The 7,500-nt window shown below is 32.4% G+C and overlaps 1 protein-coding gene across 8 annotated transcripts in view; it reads right to left on the bottom strand.

Annotated features, from left to right (window-relative positions):
* LOC113819938 (zinc finger and BTB domain-containing protein 14) overlaps positions 1 to 2,365 on the bottom strand; it is a 93,452-nt gene extending 91,087 nt beyond the window's left edge. For all 8 annotated transcript variants that reach the window (XM_070142909.1, XM_070142911.1, XM_070142912.1 and 5 more), the window contains exon 1: positions 2,211 to 2,365. The gene's annotated coding sequence lies outside the window, so the exon portion shown is untranslated. The remainder of the gene's footprint in view (positions 1 to 2,210) is intronic.
* Positions 2,366 to 7,500: the final 5,135 nt, after the last annotated feature.

Below are 7,500 nucleotides of genomic sequence, written 5' to 3'. Positions count from 1 at the left end.
TATCTACATTACACAGATATCAAATCAAATTATTCCTATCCCTCCTTCTCATGATCAACTTTTCCCCATACGTTTTCCTAAGGAAGCTGGGTAGGGAGGTCAGGAGGGTACTATCATAGATACTCATTATTTATGATAGAAAAGAACACCTGATACATCTAATTATGTCCAAAATATCTGTGTAAACAAGTATCTTGCTCTCTGTGGCTGACTGAAACTAAGACTTTGTCACAGTATTAAAATAACAATAATATGGTCATTGTTTATTCTGTCTGCACATTTCTAAGAGATCTAGTAACTGTAGGCTAACTCGTAGTAATAATATATTAGTGGTAATTAGAGTGTCATAAGACAAGGTAATCACTGTTGCTTCTATGCCTATGACTTTCATTACAATTTACCAGGAAATATATTGTGAGTCCAAATTCAAACTTTCCAAAATGTACTCTGCTTGCCTTGCCTAAAGAGCCACAGGCAATGCCACACTGTCATAATGTACTGTCATTATAAAACCCCCTTACATTGTCTGTGTGTAGGGGGGGGGGGGGAAATACAATTTACTGTTTGCATGACACCAGTAATTTTATAACTGTTTTACTTTGTTGGCGTATCTATGCACTGCCTTGCCATTGTGGGCACTACTATTGCTATGGCTGATCAGAATATACATAATCAACTATAATTGGACTGTATACATGATAAACAGCTCATCATTACCAACATCATTAATACTGAGGCAAATATCTTAAAGAAATATGGGTCCTAAGGCCACAGCTATTTAAATAACCATTATAACATGTCAATATCAGTAATTATAGATAATAAATGGCAATGTTAATATCAATACTACTATTAGTAATAATGCTGCCAACTGCAATAACAATAACAGTTACAATAATTATAATAATAATAGTAACAATAATATTAACTATAAAAACTATAACAATAACATAACAATAATAGTAATAATAATAATAATATTAATAATAATAATAATAATAATGATAATAATAATAATAATAATAATAACAATCATTATAATAATAATAATAATAATAATAATAATAATATTAATAACAATAATAATAACAACAATAAAAACAATAATAATAACTGAAAAATTATAACAATTACAAAAATAATAATAATAACCTAAACAATGATAACAATACAATAACAAAAATGAAAATAAGATTAATAATAACAATAATAATAAAAATAAAAATAAAAAGGTATAAGAACATCAACAATAATAATAATAATAACCATCATAATAGTAATATCAACTATAATAACAATAACAATAACAATTATGATGATGAAGATGATAGCAATAATAATAATAATAATAACAATAATAAAAATCATCATCCTTATAACAATAACAATAACAATAAATTCAATAATAGCAAAAAATATAACAATGAAAATGACAATCACGGTAATAATGATGAGAGAAAATTATTAAAAGAGAATAATAATAATATCACTATTATTATCATTGTAGAAAAAAGCAAATGGTTAAAATTTAAAAACCAAAGAAAAAGAGCAAAAAGTGAAATACCCAATATTGTTCTTTCTTTCATTTCTATATTACATCTGTGATTCCATAAATCTTTTCTTTCTTTGCTTTCTCTTCCTCCCGCCCTCTGTGTCGGTCTACCTCTCTTCCTCTTTCAATTTCTCTATCTCATGCAATTCGTCCTCTTAATCAACTTTGGCAGTCTATCTATTTCTATTTTCTCTACATAAATCTCTTTCCCGCTCTCGCTCGCTATTTCTTCTCCTTTATCCATCTCTCTCTTTCTCTTTTCTCCTTCCCTCTCTCTCCCTCTCGCCTCTTCACGCTTCCTTTGTCTCCCATATTTCTCTTCATTCTCTATACATTCATCATTCTATAATAACAAATCGGATAATTTCCAAGATAAAGAATGTTTGGAAAAGAAGAGAAAATGAGAGGGTACAGGCCAAAGCTACCATAGACGCAAAAATCGAGCGAAATAACGAAGTGAATAGGAGAAATAATTGATAAAATTGATGAAAATGCATGAGAGTGTGAGAACCAAGGCGCGGCTTGTCTCACTCTCTCAGTCTCCCATTTATTCGCAAGTTCCTACACCTGGCCCAAGAGTCGCGGCCATTTCTCCCTCCTTCCACCTTCCCCCTTCTCTCCCTCGACCGAATAGTGCAGGAAATGACTCGGAAAATACCTTCAGCGTCGCAAAATAAAGGAAGAAAGTCGCCACGTTGGAAGAGTCCGAGACGCTCCGTTGATGCGCTGCGCAGAAGTTCCAATTCTCGCTTGCCTGTTCATTCTTTTATTTCAGTGTCTTGTCTCCTTTTCGCTGATCGTTCTTTGTTACTACCTTGTCTTTGATTACATGGGAGCCCTGGAGAAATTATAATAGATTAGATCTTATAATTTTGCCTATGAGTATATGCTTGTGTATTCTTTTATTTGAGGCGATGCTCGAAAAAAATATAAATATAAGTTATAATATTAAGATACTCTTAATAACCTTGTCCATGGTGCGAATAAATTTCGAACAAATCTAACTTTCTTCACAAAAAACACTCACAATAACATAAGGTAAAGATATATATAAATCAAATTCCCTAAACCGATACTAGGCAACTCAGCGTCGCCGCCATGTTGCCGCTTCCTCAGCAACTCAAAAGTGTTGCGCGAAGCCGGCAACACAATTTTGTTTACGCGTTATAAGCTAGTAATTTATATGCTTAGCATGTTTGAAATCTATGACATCACGTGGTATGTCGAATATACATATACTCATAAAGATGCTATCTTTATCATTGTCATATTTATTTATGTTATTTTTTTGGAAACGCGGTGGAAGGGGAGGGGGGGTTTAACTTGCTGTAGATGGAGTGTCAGGGAGGGGGAGGGGCTGGAAATATTGATTAGTCTCTCGCTACTCGTAATTGTACAGGATTATTTTACTGATGGAAATAGTTCCGTATCTGTTGTTCTTTCCCGAAGGTAAGACTTTAAAACGACCGTGCTGTGCGAAATACGCCAGGGAAACAATAATTTTCCCCGCCTTGCATAAACTACAGCTAATAAAATTTGAGATATATACACACAAATATGTATACATGCATTTCTATAGAATATATGTTAATGTAATATATATATATGTATATATATATTATATTTATTCATATGTACATATATACATACATAGATACATACATACACACACCCACACACACACATGTATATATATATATATATATATATATATATATATATATATATATATATATATATATATATATATATATGCATGTATGTATTTTTTTCTCTCTCTCTTCTCACAGTGCCGTGCATATAACCAAATGCAAATGATTGATCATTGCTATTATCTTTTATTCGAAACAGTAGCATTCGTTTCCGGTGTTGCTACTGATTCGGAACGTATACCTAAGCCTCTATTTCACTGACAAAACGAGCAACCTTGTTTGTTTATGTGCAAAGGAATTAAAGATATTTGTCAATTTTATTGGCTAATTATTAGAAAACCTCTAGAAGATATATATATATATTTCCCTTGAGTCACCCAATTGATTTTTTTTCTACGGTGTAACAGTATATCTCGGTTACCTGTTGATCACCTGTTGACTGATCCACAACACTTGGCTTTATTGTTGTCGTCCTTATTCTGGAAAGGAAATTCATAATTCTCCTTCTCCCTCCTTCACTAGGCATCCCATATAGTAAATTCGCCAAGCAATTTCTTTAACAGATAGTGCATTTCAAAAGCGTCTTGTATTTGTTAGAATATCTTTCTGAGTCTGGAAAGGAAATTCCTACTTAATTCTCGTTCTACCTCCCTTACCAGGATTCCCAAAGAGAAAATTTCACGAGCATTTAAAAGTCTCTATTTCTTCCAGTATTCATTTCTTTCGGCTGAAATGCCTCTGGGAAGTTTAAGCCAATCAGGATATTAGTCCCCATTGGTTGGCCCTTTAATCTCTGGTAAGTGAGATCAGAGTAACTTGCAAATATGGGCTAGAGCAGTAGCAACTCGAGGAGGTGTCATGGCGTCTGTTTTGATGACTGTTCAACCAAAAATATAACAATTATGATCATTATTTTCCTTTTTCTTAAATAAAAGAGACCAACATGATCGACCATATTCACAAAGCATCCATAACTTTTGTGACATCAAAATAAACCCCATGTGCTTTTTCCATGACACCTCGAGTTGCTACTGATCTAGCCTTTCCCTTGCAAATATGGCTGGATATCTGGGTTATCCATTCGTAAATTTCAATTCTAGGATGACTAGCACAATCTCGTCACACAGAACACTACATCCACTTCGGTATTCCATTATCTTGTAGTTTTTATTTATTACATACACACACACACACACACACACACACACACACACACACACACACACACACACACACACACACACACACACACACACACACACACATATATATATAAATATATATATATATATAAAATATATATATAATATATATATATATATATATATATATATATATATATATATATATATATATATATATATATTCCTGGTTTGGGCCGTATCTTGCTAAAACAAAACCAATTTTCAAAAATTGCACTAAAGTAGATCGGGGAAATCTTGCTATCAACAAAGACTCACAAAGCTGTTTTTCCCGTTGGTGAAAATAGAATAACGCTTCGACTTGAAAATAATTTCTCACTCAGGGGCAATGTATGGCAAAGGAACTAAAATCAACACCTATGATATTCGAAATGTTAATACTGTAAATTGTCATGGTTCTGAATCTGATTGAAGGCCCTATCACACTAGCACTTTTCCGTCAAATTTTTGGCGTTTCCGAATGAACTCCGTATGAAAATCATGTAAATAAACATGGCGCTATCGAAGTGAGGTCCCGGGAATCACACGGACATTCTCATTCATATTACATTATGTTAAAGAAATAAGATGATGTATATAGTGTATACGAATGTTTTAAAATATTAGCCTATGTTTACATTCAATCATCCTATCTAATTTATTAATGGCACAAGATCAACACGGAAATTAGTCAGACGGAAACGGTCGTAACCGTCTTGGTCTGGGAGGCGTTCCGTTTGTAGACGATCCTTGCGGAAAGCCTCAATTTCAGACGGAACCCCAGAACTAGACGGAAAAAGTGCTAGTGTGATAGGGCCTTGCTCATGACACAGCTTGACAAGACTTAAAGATTCAAAGGGAAAATGAACTCTAAGAGACAATCAGTTTCCTTGGAGCTTGTCAAGTATTAGGAGGCCTATTCTTTCCTTCTGTTGACTGATGGCGCCTCTCCTATTTTACGCGTTCCACTGGTTTTGTCTGCAGAACAAGTTTCCATTTATTTCCATTCCAGAGCAGGATTTTTTTGCACGTAATCATAATGCTACCGGTAATAAATACACTCTATGTCTTCAGTATGGTATGTCGTGCAATAAATGCGCGCATCAAACGGCTTTGGTGGCTTACTCTCTTAAACCACAAGCCCGTTCAACAAAAGCGAAACGAAAGCTGCATAAATTCCCTAGTCGAAAAATGTTTCTTTAAGCAATGCCAAAGTCCTGTGATTGCATTATTACCTCATTTAAAATACCGATAAACTTTTCCTGTAAAGCATTGCATCAGGGAGCTCATCTTATAAGAACAGGGACAAAACTAAAAAAAGAAAAAAAAAATGTGCAACAACCCTCCCGGTCACTGCTTCGAAAGCTTAACATAAATGTTCGAATCAATTTCACTATTTCTACTGGGCCTTAGCTATTGGATACAATGATCTCAAAGTTCCGGTCAGTTATTCAATACTTTTTTATCCACTCCAAAAGCTGATGCCTTAGTATAACAGCATTCTTTGAGTAACTCCCTTTTACAAATAGTCCCGTCTAGTTAATGCAGTCTCCTTAGCCACAGTTTATTCAATGCTTGGAAATGCGCTGTCATGGTTTTATGATGGTGGTATCTTCGTACTGTTTGCTATGACGGTATTCGTTTGGGTAACTTCCTTTTGCAAATAGTTCCATTGGTTTACTTCAGTCTCCTTGGCCACAGTTGATTCAAATGCTTGGAAATACAATGTCTTATGGTTACATGCTTGTGGTATTTCCGTGTAGTATTCAATAGGTAACTCCCATTTAATAATTTATTTACTTCTGTCTCCTTTACCGCAGTTTATTCATATACTTGGGAATGCACTGTCTTCTTATGTTCGTGGTGTCTTCGTATAATATTTGATAAGGAACTCCCTTGTATAATATGTCCCATTGATTTACTTCAGTCTCCTGGACCGCTGTTTATCCAAATGCTCGGGAATGAAATATTTTCTTAGGATTTTGTAAAACAGGTATGAATGAGAATGAATATCTTCGCAATGCATGAGATGTATTTAACCAGTTTCGAATATATCTTCGAAAACGGTTAAATACATCTCTTGTATTACGAAGATATTCATTCTCCTTCATATCTTTTCTACATTTGTCGACATGAATAGGGCTAATTCTTATGGTTTTTATATTCGTGGTGACTATAAAAATTGTGCTTACGTTTCATATCATGCTCTATCTTATCTTAATAAACAAATACCCGAATGAAATTATAAAAGTAATAATGATGCTTGTTCGTGGATAACATATGATCTTTCTACATATTAGTATTCACTTTCTGGCCGATACTAATATCAATAGTGATAATCGTTTCAATAATGATCATAATAATGATAACAATGATAATAAAGTGATGGGGATAATGATGGTACAGTGGTGATAACAGTAACAGTGATAGTAATGATAATAAAGGTAATGATAAAATTATGATAATAATAACAACAACAACAATAATAATAATAGTGATAATGATAAAAAAATAATAATGATAACAACAATAATGATAAAGCTAATGATGATAATAATAATAACAATGATAACAATAATAACAATAATAATGATAATTATTATAATAGAAGTAATAATAGTAATAACAACAACAATCATGACAATGAACATAATAATAATAATGATAATGAAATAATGATAATGATGATTGTAATGATAATTGCAATAATAACAATAACACCATGAACAAAAATAACCATGATAGTAATAACGGAAATCATAATGATAATAACAAAAGTAATAATGATAGAAATAACAAAAATGATGATACTAACAACAATAATAAAAATAGTATTACTAATAATGATAATAATACCCATAATCATGATAATCAATGATAATGGAAATGATTATTATTTATAATAATGATGATAATGGTAATAACAGTGACAATAATGATAATGAAAATAATAATAGTCATCATAATAACAATAATGACTATAATAAGGATGATAATAAGAATTGTAATGATAATGATGATGGTGAAGATAATAATGAGGTTGATAATGATAATAATAATGATAATAATAATAATATTAACAATGATGATAAGGATGACAATAATAATTGAAATG

The sequence above is a fragment of the Penaeus vannamei genome, chromosome 30 (assembly GCF_042767895.1).
Source record: "Penaeus vannamei isolate JL-2024 chromosome 30, ASM4276789v1, whole genome shotgun sequence".
Taxonomy (NCBI): domain Eukaryota; kingdom Metazoa; phylum Arthropoda; class Malacostraca; order Decapoda; family Penaeidae; genus Penaeus; species Penaeus vannamei.
Note: the sequence above shows the minus strand (reverse complement) of the source record. Positions and strands in the feature narration are given on the sequence as shown.